The following is a 12,912-nucleotide window of genomic DNA, read 5'->3' on the forward strand; positions in this document are numbered from 1 at the left end:
GGTCTAGAGCACCTGCAACAAATGTTAGTGGACTCTGTTCCTTGATTTTGACCTGAGAACGATCTACTTACGTCAACATCTTTATTTGCTTGGCAGATTTGTCTAGGGAGACGTGCAGTAAGTGCTTCCAATCCGTTGTATAAAAATCCATCGTGATAGCATTTTTTTAATAAGCTTTCATTAACCTCGAAGAGGAACTCTGTAAGTATACACAGGATGGGCATGTGAAAGTGTTTTTAAGTAGAAGCTAAAGATTTGGTATTTGTTTTTGGTGTGCTTTATCTCGGACTCTGGGAAGTCTGGGGGTAAAAAGGCTGGTCTTAAGTTAGTCTAATGTTTGTATTATTTAAAAAGCCACTAACAGGAGGTTGTAACCTTGTCCCACTGGGCGTGAGGCAAATTTAAGCCGCCAGGGCAGGGAGGGACCTGTACATGACTTTGCTTCTTCCTTCTTGCCGCAGTGTGGCGGCTGCAGCAGACCTGAGACAGGTACCAGAAAGGGGACGAGACTGATGTTGACTCGGAGAGCAAAGCACGTTCACGGTCTTAAATGTGCTGGTTTTGAACCCAGAACCTGCACTTGAGAATACTTCCTCTTCCCCAGTCCTTTGCCAAGGCAGTGTCCTCCGCCCTCCCAGCCCCAGCTGCTCCTAGCTGGAGGAGTCCAGGCTGGGGATGTGAGCCAGTCGGGTGCTTCTCGGCTGTTGGCAGAGCCCCGACTCCTGCAGACAGGGCAGGGGTCCCCCCATTCGCCACCACGGTGTACTTGAAGGCAGCGGGGTTCACTGCAGTGTCCCCAGGCCGATGGGCTGCAGGGCTGGTGTTTTGGGCGCTGTGGTGGACTCCAGAATCGCCTGATGATGCACTGAAGTCTAGTAGACTCTTGGCCTATCGGAGAGTCCTCTCCACCACGTCATTTTCGAACATTCCTGGGTCACCTCCACACCTACGCTTGGGGGGGGCTCTGGACCCCATGAGGTGTAGTTTGACCTTTGGTACCTCTAGTGATCTAAGCACGGGTAGGGGGGATTGGGTTGGGCCAGCTGTTTGGTTTCACCTGAGAAAATTGCACCTCAAGGTCACTTCCTGATACGATTGTCGCCAGCAACCTCCCCTGCAGTGATGTCACCTCCAGAGTGTGGAAACTCCAACAATAAGCGCTTTGTCTTTCACTTGCGTAGCTCTTCATTCTGGGCAGAACACAGTGCTGTGCAGTCTTTATGGTCTTCCACAATGGACAGCTGTGACACAACACTGAGCAGAAAACGGAGGACGCGCAGAGGCAGTGTCCGATATAGCTGGACCCAGGGTGCTTCCTGCTGGGGCTGATAGGGACGTTAATGCCAAGAGCAGGTTCCCCATGGTCGCTAGTGAATATTCACGCTGGTTCAGTACAGCAGAAGGCGTCTGTTACCGGCTGTATGAGCACGTTGGGGTGGGGTTAACCAGTTGCCCACACTGCTCATGTGAAGGAGTGTATATCCAATCTGCTTTGAAGTCACTTAATTGCCAAATCATTGCAGTTCAACAAACGCTGTGTTACGCTTGAATGCTTTTTTTGTTGCCTTACGTGTATCTGATACTGTGGTTATGTGTCTTTTGCTGGGTGGACAAGTACTCCTTGAACCTACAGACTTTGCTTTGTGTTCGACAGATAACTAGTTCATTGTCAGCTGTGCTGCTCTCCGGGAGGCGGTACAAACGCTGGCATTGCAGCTGCAGCTGGAACAGCTGGCCTCTCCAGTGACAGATACCGGGTTCGAAGGTCAGCTGATGTCCTGGCACCGATTTCCTGCACTTGACCGGTCTATAGCTATAGTGGCCATCAGAGGGTTTCACCTCCCTTGGACTTTTTCACTTTATTATGTTACAATGGAATCATAATGTAGTTCATTGGGATTGTGTGCATTGACTGACACAAATCACATTATAGTTCAACAGATCCTCCTAAATTAATTGCAAATTAAAATCATTGATTGTATAAGTATTCACCCCCATCCCAGAGACACTATATGGTAATAATAATAATTGCTTACACTTATATAGCGCTTTTCTGGACACTCCACTCAAAGCGCTTTACAGGTAATGGGGATCCCCTCCACCACCACCAGTGTGCAGCCCCACCTGGATGATCCACCTCTATATGGTAGAGGCACCATTGCCACTTTAGCAGAATTTACAGCCATGAGCTGGATAAATCTTTACCAGCTTTGCTCATCTGGCCACTGTAATTGTTTGCTAATTATTCTTTGAACCATTCTCTCTCTCATCCTAGCGTTAATCCCGCATCAGCAGACCCTGCTTGTCAGCACGCCCGTCGCCATTTGGTGGTTTGAAGCAAATCTTTGAGCTGACGTTGCCATTAACTGCGACCGAGAATACTCCAACCAGCGCGTCACTCCGCCTGCCGTCCGGGGGGGGAGGAGAACAAAGTAATGTAGCCAATTCAAAGAGGGGATTATTAGGAGGCATGGGAAATTTGGCCAGGACACTGGGGTAACACCCCTACTCTTTTCAGGACTTCAGTTTTACATCTCATCCGAGAGACAGCACCTGTTTACAGTATCGTGTCCCAGTCATTATACTGGGGCATTAGGACCCACACAGACCGCAGGGTGAGCGCCCCCTACTGGCTCCACTAACACCTCTTCCAGCAGCAGCCTGAGCTTTCCCAGGAGTCTCCCCTCCAGGTGCTGGCCAGGCTCTCACTGCTGAGCTTCAGTGGGTTGCCAATTGTAAGTTACAGGGTGACATGGCTGCTGGCATTCTTGTAAGCATTGAAGTTATAAAAACAGAATCGTCGGCCCTTTTTGTTTGTGCTAATTTCGTATCTTATTATTTTTGTTGTTTTAAGTGGTTTTTATTTTACTTTTCCTGAAAAGCGCTTTTGAGAAGATGCCCTAGTGGCCCTCTGTAGAACAGAGTTTATCATTCCTGTTGTTAGATGTTGCTCTGGCTGTGTCAAGCTGTGTAGCTAAGCTGGAGACCCAAGCAGCGCGATCAGGAGGCAGAAACAGCAGCTCTCTGAGGCGTCTGTCTGCTCCTCTCAGTGCTGCTGCAGCCAGACGCTCTGACACCTTCCTGGTTCCCTCACCATGACAACCCAGGGAGTGTGGCTCTCCTGGGGGGGCAGGCCTCAGGTAAACAGAAGACGACGAGGAATGCGGCTCTTTATTGAGCTCCCACTTTAACAAGGCCGCCCCCCCCGCCCGCCCGCCGTTTTCTGTTCCGCCGCTACCTGGCGGTGTCTTTGACTCGGGCGTCTCGTCGCTGGCGCGTCTGCCAGGAAATCACGACTCCGCTTTGTGTTTCTGAAGAGCCGGCGTCTCCTCTGGCTCGGTGATCTAATGAATTACCAGGGGGATAGAGAGAGACGCTCTCCCGCTCCTTTCATTCTCCCTCGGTGTTGTCGCACACCTAACACCCCCGCCACAGCTGCGTTCAGAGAAAAGTTTCTCCACAGGCAGGCAGGAACAGAAGCTGCTATCCTGACATTGTCCTCCAGTTGCCCCTGAGCAACATCCTCTTGTCTTGTTCCTGAAATCCACACACACCTGGACACCTGTCCAAGACTCCCCCCCCTTGAATTGACTTTTGTGGCTGGAGATTTGAGCCGAGAAGATTTACCCCTGCAGACAGATGTTGTCTGGGGGTAATAGTAATCCAATAACCCCATAATCTGTCCTGCGTGGTGCTCCACACACACGCACGCACACACGGGGCTCTGCTCAGAGGGCAGAGGGAAAAGCGCTCCGTCTATCCCTGGACTGAAGCCATCGTCACCTTTTTTCCTTTCGGAGAGCGTAGCCATGGCGACAGGTGATGTCAGTGTAGCTACAGGAAAGAACAGATGTGCAGGGGGAGAGCGGAGCGCAGTGAGCTGGGAGGGAGCGCAGCTCACAGCCCAGAGAGCGCTTCACGGCGGCCATCTTTCTTCCTGCAGGGGGGTGATCAAAGCAGCGAAAATGATGCTCGTTTACCTTGATCCAAGTACAGTTGCCATCTAGGGAGAAATCTGCCCACAAAGCTAAAGATAGAGTAGGAGAGGTCGGAAGTACAGAGGTTTTCCAATAATCTGTGAACGGAGGAAACAAGTCAGGTATCTTAAAGAGAGCGCTTCTGTTTGTTGCAGTGGTTGGTGTCCTGGGCTGTCTTCACGTGGTCTCTATCGCTCCTGGGGCCAGAAGGCCTGACTGTTCTTTCGGTGTCCGATGAGCAGTGACCTACTGCAGGGGTGGCGTCACTACTAAGCCGGATGCCCATGTGAGCCGTGCTGCAGGCACATACCCCTGCTCCCCACTGCCACCCCCTCAGGCTCACAGGCAGGTCAGAAAAAAACGCCTGCGGATTGGCTCGTCTATCATGCGCCCTCAGAGAGAAGGGACAGCGGGGTCCACATCTGCCCTTAATGAGGTTCAGGCGTCTGTCCTTGCAGCCAGACCTCCAGTCTGGGTACAGTCTTGTGACTTGTGTTTTCTTCTTTTATCTTTATGCCCTATCACCCTGCAGCTCCCAGCTGGCAGCCCCACTGGAGCTCAGCAGTGTGAGCCTGGCCAGTACCTGGATGGGAGACTCCTGGGAGAGCTGAGGCTGCTGCTTGGAGAGGTGTCAGTGGGGCCAGCAGGGGGCGCTCACCCTGCGGTCTGTGTGGGTCCTAATGCCCCAGTACAGTAGCGAGGACACTACACTGTAAAAAGTCGCTGTCCTTTGGATGAGACATAAAACCGAGATCCTGATTCTCTGTGGTCCTTAAAACTCCCAGGGTGTTTCTCAGAAAGAGTAGGGGTGTTACCCCAGTGTCCTGGCCAAATTTCCCCCTGGCCTTTACCCATCGTGGCTTCCTAATAATCCCTATCTCTGAACTGGCCTCATCACTCTGCTCTCCTCCCCACTGAGAGCTGGTGCGTGGGGAGCGGACTGGAGCATCATCCAGGTGGGGGTACACACTGGTGGGGGTGGAGGGGATCCCCATGACCTGTAAAGAGCTCTGAGTGGAGAGTCCAGAAAAGAGCTATAGTGTAAGAAATTAATATTATTTTGATGCCCTTTTCTTAACATAGAGGTTAGCGTAAAGACCGGTACAAACTGCAGGGGTAGAAAGGCAGTAGGGGAGCTCTCTGTCGCCTGGGTCACGAGTCCCGTCCTCGCCCTGCGCCCTGGTCTCCACGCACATCCCCCCCGCAGAGCTGCGGCTCGCCGGGATGCAGGATGCATGTCGGAGAAAGGCTGTGTCGCTCAAGCCATCTGAAGGCCGGCTGGCGGTCTGACAGTGATGAGCCAGAGACCCCCGGAGCTGAGCCAGCGAGGGGCCGTGCAGGACAGCCTGCAGCAGCGTCCACTCGCCCCCCTGGCTCTTGAAACAGCTGCTGCCCGAAATGCCATCAGGACGCTTCCTGTAGGACCTCCTCCTGCTGGGTATGCCTGCCTGATCCGCGTGACTCCAGCTCCATCTTACTGCATCCGAATGTTTTATCTTATGTACCGCTGGGTATTTTGTTACCCAAGACAAGGGCATCTTGTTGACTAATGACATGAAAGAAAGTGCTCCAGGATTTCTGTCCTGAGGCCCTTCTGTGACCTTGTCTTTCTTCTTATCTCCTGTTGTGCAGCTTGAAGCGACCTCTTGGGTGGAGATCCCAAGCACCCCTGGAGGACTCCGAACTCTCCTGTCCTCGTGGCAGCAGTGAGAATGCTAATGGATTCGGACAGGTGATGACCTGCAGTCCCCCAGCTCTGGCTGAGGTGTGTGTCAGTCACCTGAGGCCAAGTGAGTCCTGCCTTTCCCTGCACAAGGTTTTCTGCAAGATCTCTCAGCACTTTTGCTTTTGTTTTTTAGGTTTTTATGGCTTAACAGAGTGAATGACCATTTTCTCATTTGCACTTGCAGTTCAATACTGAAATCTTTGGACAATAGTGCCACACACCTTTGCAGCTCAGTGCACCCACCACTGCCCTTAATCAAAAATGATTAAAGATCACAGAGCATGCAAAGCTAAGTTAGTAATAATAATAATTGCTTACACTTATATAGCTCTTTTCTGGACACTCCACTCAAAGCTCTTTACAGGTAATGGGGAATCCCACTGTCACCACCAGTGTGCAGCCCCACCTGGATGATGCTCCAGTCCTCTCCCCACACACCAGCTCTCAGTGGGGAGGAGAGCAGAGTGATGAGGCCAGTTCAGAGATGGGGATTATTAGGAGGCCTTGATTGGTAAACATTGTATTTCTGTTGTTCCAGCTCTAACACTACTTACTCACAGCCCTCACAGATAGTCTGAGCAGCTTTGTCTTGGTGTTAGGAACCCCATCGGTCAGCCCTGTGTGGTCTTGAGCAAGCCTCAGGTGCGAAGCAGTAGGGGACACATTGTTGGCACTTAAAAGGTGCTGCTTCTGAAATTACATTTCTGCTTCTGAACAATACCAGCTGGAACAAAATGATTGCTCTACGCAGTTTTTTTGTATCTCCAGATTACCACAACAACAAAATAAGCAATTACTGCCTCAGTGATTTATGTGCATGAAAATCATCATAATTGATACCTTTGTCTGGCCTACGGAGAGCAGTTGGTAAAAAAATATTGGTTTCTAATGTTTTTCCCTGAGGACATCAGTCACTAGGAACACATGTACAGATCCCTTAAACGAGTTAAGTGGTATAATTGATTCTTCAATCTACAACTGAAAGATGTTCCAGAGAATAAAAATTTGCCAACAAAGTCTATGGTCAGAAAGTTCAAATGTGTATCAGAGTCTGAGAAGACCCCCCCTTCCAGTTCATGTGAGCAGCAGGAGCACTGCAGGCGCTGCAGGAACATGACCTTGGACATCCAGCACGACTGCAGTCTCCCAGTATCCTTTAATGCTACAGCCACACTCCTCTCCTGAAGCGAGGGACATGTCTTTTTCTATTTACTGTAGTGATGTTGAGACTTACAGCCACCCCTCTTTTCACACACATTTGTAGACGACACAGAAACACAAAACAGAAAAGGAGGGAAGGGACATAGAACATCAAAATAATAGCTACTGTATATTACTTTTTAAGTTGAAATTGTGTCCTGCTTCTTGAGAGTCTCTACATATCTTCCCCATTTCCACCATCTTTTTACAAGTACATGTTGTTAATTTCTAGCTCTGTGGATAATTTTCTCTGTCAGATAGCTTGAGCACTAGGTCTGTCCAGCTCTGACAGCTCGTCTGCTGTTTGCCCCAGACCTACAATTCTAGGGCCCAGTTTTAACCTGTTTAAGCTGACAAATGTAATCTAAACCGCTTGATTGGATTAGCTCACAGATTTATCGATTTGGCTTTTAACTGAGGGGGGGTTCAAAAATGAGGAATATGACATTTGCATGCAGATTGTTAGATTTTGGTGCATATCATGGATCTGACCAATGATTTAATCAATAAGTAAAATAATTATTCATGACCCCCAACTTGTAAGTGATTTCTCCAGAGTATAGCCAAGAGGCACATGAATTCCTTATACTCTGGCACAGGAGAATAATTCAGGCAAACTTGGTTAAACAAATGTTTATTAACAATGACAATACAAACGTTACACTACATAAAACATAGACATACAGTAAGTTCATGTATACTCTATGTATACCATATGTACAGACAAGATATTCCAGAGGCCTAACTTCATCATCATCGTCAAAGCACTTTACAGTACAACAACAAAACAAAAGAAGAACACATGAAATCTATACAATGAATATACATACTATCCACAGAAAGGGTTACTTGCATTGGCTTTAGATAGTTGATTGGGCACGCTGATAAGCATGACTTTAGTCTTGTCACAGTTTAGATGAAGGAAATTTGGAGTCATCCATGTTTTTATTTCAGAGATTAGAAAGCAGAGACAGTCACATCAGTGTCAGGCTTAGAATGGACATAGATTTGAATATCATAAAAATGACCGTTGAAACCATGTGATCTTAAAAGCTGACCAAGTGAAAATGCTGAAAAGCAGGGGGCCCAGTATCGAGCCCTGAGGAACACCAGACTTAAGGAGTCCAGATTCAGAGCTAAAACCACCAAGAGAGACAAAGTGACAGCGATGAGTGAGGTAAGACTTAAACCGTTTAAGTATCAGGAACTCAAAACAAAGTCTCAAGACGAGAAAGTAAGATGTCATAGTTAACAGTGTCAAAAGCAGCACTGAGGTCAAGAAGAATAAGGATAGAAATTGAACCAGAATCAGGAGGCAGAAGAAGATGCTGTGCTGTGAAATTGTTGGAAACCAGACTGAAGGGGTTCAGAAGAGGTTATTTGCATTCAGATGGTTATTTAACTGAATTGTTCCAAACAGCAAGTTCCAAAATGTTTGCAAGAAAGGGTAAGTTGGATATGGGGTCAAAAGTGTTCAGGTTGTCCAGAGCCATATTTGTTTTGGCACAAGGGTGACCGCAGCACTTTTGAAGGCCATAGGTACCACACCAGTGCTCAAGGACTCATTAATTATATGAATTAACTCGTTATATTGAAGACAAGGGGGTAAGGAGAAGTGAAGCAGGATTGAAATAAAGCAGTGGGAATGGGATCGAAAAGGCAGGTGGTGTGAAACCAGTTTAGTGACAGAAGCGGAGTCAAGCAAGGAGAAGCTAGAGAGAGGGACACCAGCGGTTAGCGAAGGCGGTGTGGAGGTAACATGCGCTGTGGAGAGAACGTGTAATGCAAAGTTTGGAAGAGGCCAGTAATGTGGAGGGGCAGTTTGGCCCAAGAAATGTCTTTATGGTGTCTAGGGTTATTGTGGTTGTTCTCAATGATGTGTGAGAAGTAGCGTGAGTTAGGAAAGTCACGTTTCTCCACCAACTGTCCAAATGCTGCCATTTGTGCGATGGTCTGGAACAAAAACAAAATTCTTGGAAGTACATTCCTTCGTATTTTCTCAATCCTTCCCAGAAGCCAGGGTGGCAACAATTTCCGTCTATCGAAGTCTTGATGACGCTGAATGTCTAGCGCCTCACAGTTCTAATTAAAAATGGTTTCTAGGTTTGTGGGTATTGTAATTGCTAAATGGATCCCATTGTAAATGGATTTATTTTTGATCTCCCGTGATGAAAATAACCATTGTTTCACATGTTCATTTGTTTAATTTATATCCTAGAAAGTTACTATGCTCTGTGATTACACCCACGAGAACAGGGAGAGATTGTGGTTGGATTTGTGGCTTATAATGACATCATCTGCATAAAGAGCCAGCTTGTGTGTTTCTCCTGTTGTATGAATTCCCTCTATATAATTCTGTTGTGTTATACTCTGTGCCAGTGGTTGTATACTGCGAACAAAACTCAATGGAGACAAGGAATCTCCTTGTCTAGGTCCCTTATATAAATTAAAGCCCTCTGACAGAGTTCCGTTAGCCTGTACTAGTGCATTTGGCTGTTTATACATTGTCTGTAGCCAAGCAATAAAGTCATTATGAAACCACATTGTTTGCAAGGTTCATAAAAAAGACCATAATGCCCTGTTCAGTGCTTTTTCTGCATCCAGAGTTAATATCAGTTTGTGTTTTAATTTTAGTTGCATAATTTATGATGTTAAATGTTCGTCAGACGTTATATGATAGTTGGCTGTTGGACACAAAGCTTGGTTGATCTTGAGTAATTACTGAGGGGAGAATGTGTGCTAATTTCTTAGCTATGATTGCAGTTAGTATTTTCTGGTCCCCGTTTAAATGGGAAATAGGCCTATAGGAAGTGCAGTTGGCTGGAATTTATGTATAACAGAACTGTCCCATGTAGGTGCTCAGTCTCCATTATGAAAAAGGCTGAATTAAAAAACGTTACAGCTGGATGGAGGGGCTGGTCAACATCTGGCTATTGTCACCATCTGCAGTTCTTGGAGCTTCAAAGCAAGAGAGGAACTGAAGTGTTTAATGAGTTATAGGGGGTCTTATGGACGCATTGTTCAAAGAAATCTTCTAGTTTGTCTTAATTTCTGGGTAAATCATGAGGAGTCAACAACAGTCCGGGAAGACAGGATTAAAAGAGTTCCTCTCTCTTCTGATTTCCTATATAAAGAATCCCTCGGTTAAAAATGGTCTCTCCTGGTTAGTGGATACATTTTTAGAATGGGAAATTCTAAAGGTTTGCCCTTTGTAGCATCCAAATTTCCCTGTCGTTAGGTTTTCTCGTTAGGAACGTGTCTGAGCCAGCTTGGGCAGTAGCTCAGTGAACGACTGCAGGCCAGGAGTCAACAGTTCATGCATCTGTCCATTTTCTAACTGCTTCATCCAATTCAGGGCCACAGAGGATCAGGAGCCCATCCCAGCATGCAACTGGCACAGGGCAGGGTACACCCCGGACAGGACACCAGTCCACCACAGGGCAGACACACACTCACACCAGGGCCAGTTTTCCCAGAACCCAATTAACCTCCACAACATCTCTTTGGACTGGGGGAGGAAACCTACGCACACACAGGGAGAACATGCAAACTCCACACAGACCGCGCCCCTGGTCAGGAATTGAACCCAGGGCTGTGAGGCAGCTATGCTGACCAATGGGGCGCCGTGACACCCCAGTTTATTCATTTTGGGCAATTTGGGTTGAAAAGTGTAGAAGTATAACACAGATGTAAACAATTATCTACAGTATGTGTTGATTTCACTTGGCATCATGTGAATCAGTGTCAGTCCTGACCTCTGACTTCCCTTATCCGTCCAGCTTTGCATTCCTACTCCACTCAGCCCTCCAGCTGCCAGTGGTGGTCAATCAGCCCCAAGGTCTTAACTGTTCCCTTTGGCTTTAGATGTTACCCTGACTCTGGTGCTTCCGATAATCAGTAAAGCTCCAGCACACAGAGTGTAATACATCTAGAACCGTCTAAAATCCTTAACGCACCAATTACAGACAGCTGGGCACGCAAACCAGCAGTCAGTTCTGCATGAGGCCGTTTGAAACAAGCCTCAGTGAGAGGGGTCATGAATCCCAGCACTTTTACTCAGTTACAGATAACTGCTGTACCCTCCTACCCCCCAGCAAACTGGGGGATCTAATGTGCTTCAGGAATTCACACAGCAGCTGGAATGGAAATCAGAAGATAGAGGGGGGACCTGAGGACCAGGACTGAGCCCCTGAGCCCAGAAGCACAGTAACAGGCAGAAGGTCAGGAATCAGCAGTTTATTCAGGGCAAACTGACCGCAGGACACTGGTTTAAAGAGATGAGGAATCTCTGCTGTCAGCTGGGCTGGTCACACTCCTTCTCTGAAGAAAACTGTTTTGTTCTAGAAGAGAAAATGCATTATAATGGACACAACAGAGCAGTGTTTTAAACTGCCTACTCCGAGATAGAAACTGCAACCAGCTTATAGGAAATAAAACAATTTCAGCAGGCCTCTCATGCTCAGGTGTTTGGAGAACACAGTGTTCCTGGAAAATCAACAGATTAGCAGGCAGCAGGTTTTCAGACAAAGGCTGGCAATGTGAGAAATGTTACATGGTACCGTCAGAAATGATGGCCTGAAATATTCACGTTCAGGATTGATTTGAGAAGTGTGTGGTCTGCTTTTCAGATACAAAACAATGCCTTTCTGTTAAAGGTGCTTTGGAGCAGAACTGTTCAACAGTGGAGTGATAATTGTTCATTTTTTTGCGTTTTGATGTCAGGAATCAACAGCTTGTGAGCTGACCTACCTCTCTCAAAGGCCCTGAAAGGAAATGGGGCCTTCACACCACTGCAGAAACAGTGCCTGACTGAAAATGATCCTGAAAGGATACATTTATAGATCGGGGCTGTATCTAAATGTGTGTAATTATTTTTTAAAGTATTTTATTCATTGTTTTGATTCCAAAATATGGGTATTTTTTTAAACAGTCAGAGATGTTTGTTGCATTCCTGAGGACTTTGTCTTCATTAATATGAACCTATTCTAATTTGCATAAATCACCATTAATCTTTCCTTTAGGTAGGTAAAAGCTTTCATATTCAGTTAGATTATGGCTATGTACAGTATATGCAAAAAGGTTGTGGTTTGAACTGATTTAAATAATTGGGAAGGAGATTATGCCGTTTTGGAGCTCTTTAATATTAAGGGATCATTAAGGCCTTCTGCAGATTTTGCATTTTGAAGCAGTTCAGGCAGACCCAGCTAAAATTTAAAACCGATTTCTTCTTAAAGTGATTACAAGTGTAATAATCACAGTGTTGGAAAGCTTGTGATTGGATGGGCTTTGTGTTTGACAAAGCATCACGTGGCTGAGAAAGAGCCAATCAGATTAATTCTGGAGGTTCTGTTTCTATGGAAATCCCTGCATGTGACTACAAGGAAGTGTGTATTCTATATTGTTCTACTTTTAAGCTTTGATAAACTTCCAAAACCATTGTCTTCTCAAGTGTCAGAGCAGTGTGGTCTTGAACAAACTGAGGAATTAGATTTGCAAAACAGTCAAAGATGTAATTTTTGTACAAATCCTAACATCTCGATGAGCTACAGGTATGCTCTACAAAAGTTATTGTCTGGGTTCTGGAGCTGCGCACCTGTTCATAACTGTGTCATCAGTTTATAATGTTTTTAAATGCTGTCAGATCTGCAGACAAGTTACTAGGTAACTCTTAGCTGGCCTGTCTATTACAAGGAATTGGTCTGGCTGAACATATTGTCACACATACGGCCTCCATTGCTCGCAAGAGCTGAGCCGGCCTACCAGCGCGGTGACGTCACTGCCCTTCCCTGTGAATAGCAGGGCCCGCAGCCGCTGGGCTGAGGGGAGATCTCCCCTTGGCTCAAGAGGCTGGGTCCCTGTTGAGTGATGCTGGAGACCCGGGTTTGAGTCCCTGACGGCAGGGGGCTGACCTGATGTGGTAGTGGTGAGGGTGCCCATGTGAACCCTGTAGTGTTACAATATGTTGTTATTTTACTTTGCATATATATGGTGATATGCAGGATACATATG

This window comes from Lepisosteus oculatus, chromosome 23 (assembly GCF_040954835.1).
Source record: "Lepisosteus oculatus isolate fLepOcu1 chromosome 23, fLepOcu1.hap2, whole genome shotgun sequence".
NCBI classification, from domain to species: Eukaryota; Metazoa; Chordata; class Actinopteri; order Semionotiformes; family Lepisosteidae; genus Lepisosteus; species Lepisosteus oculatus.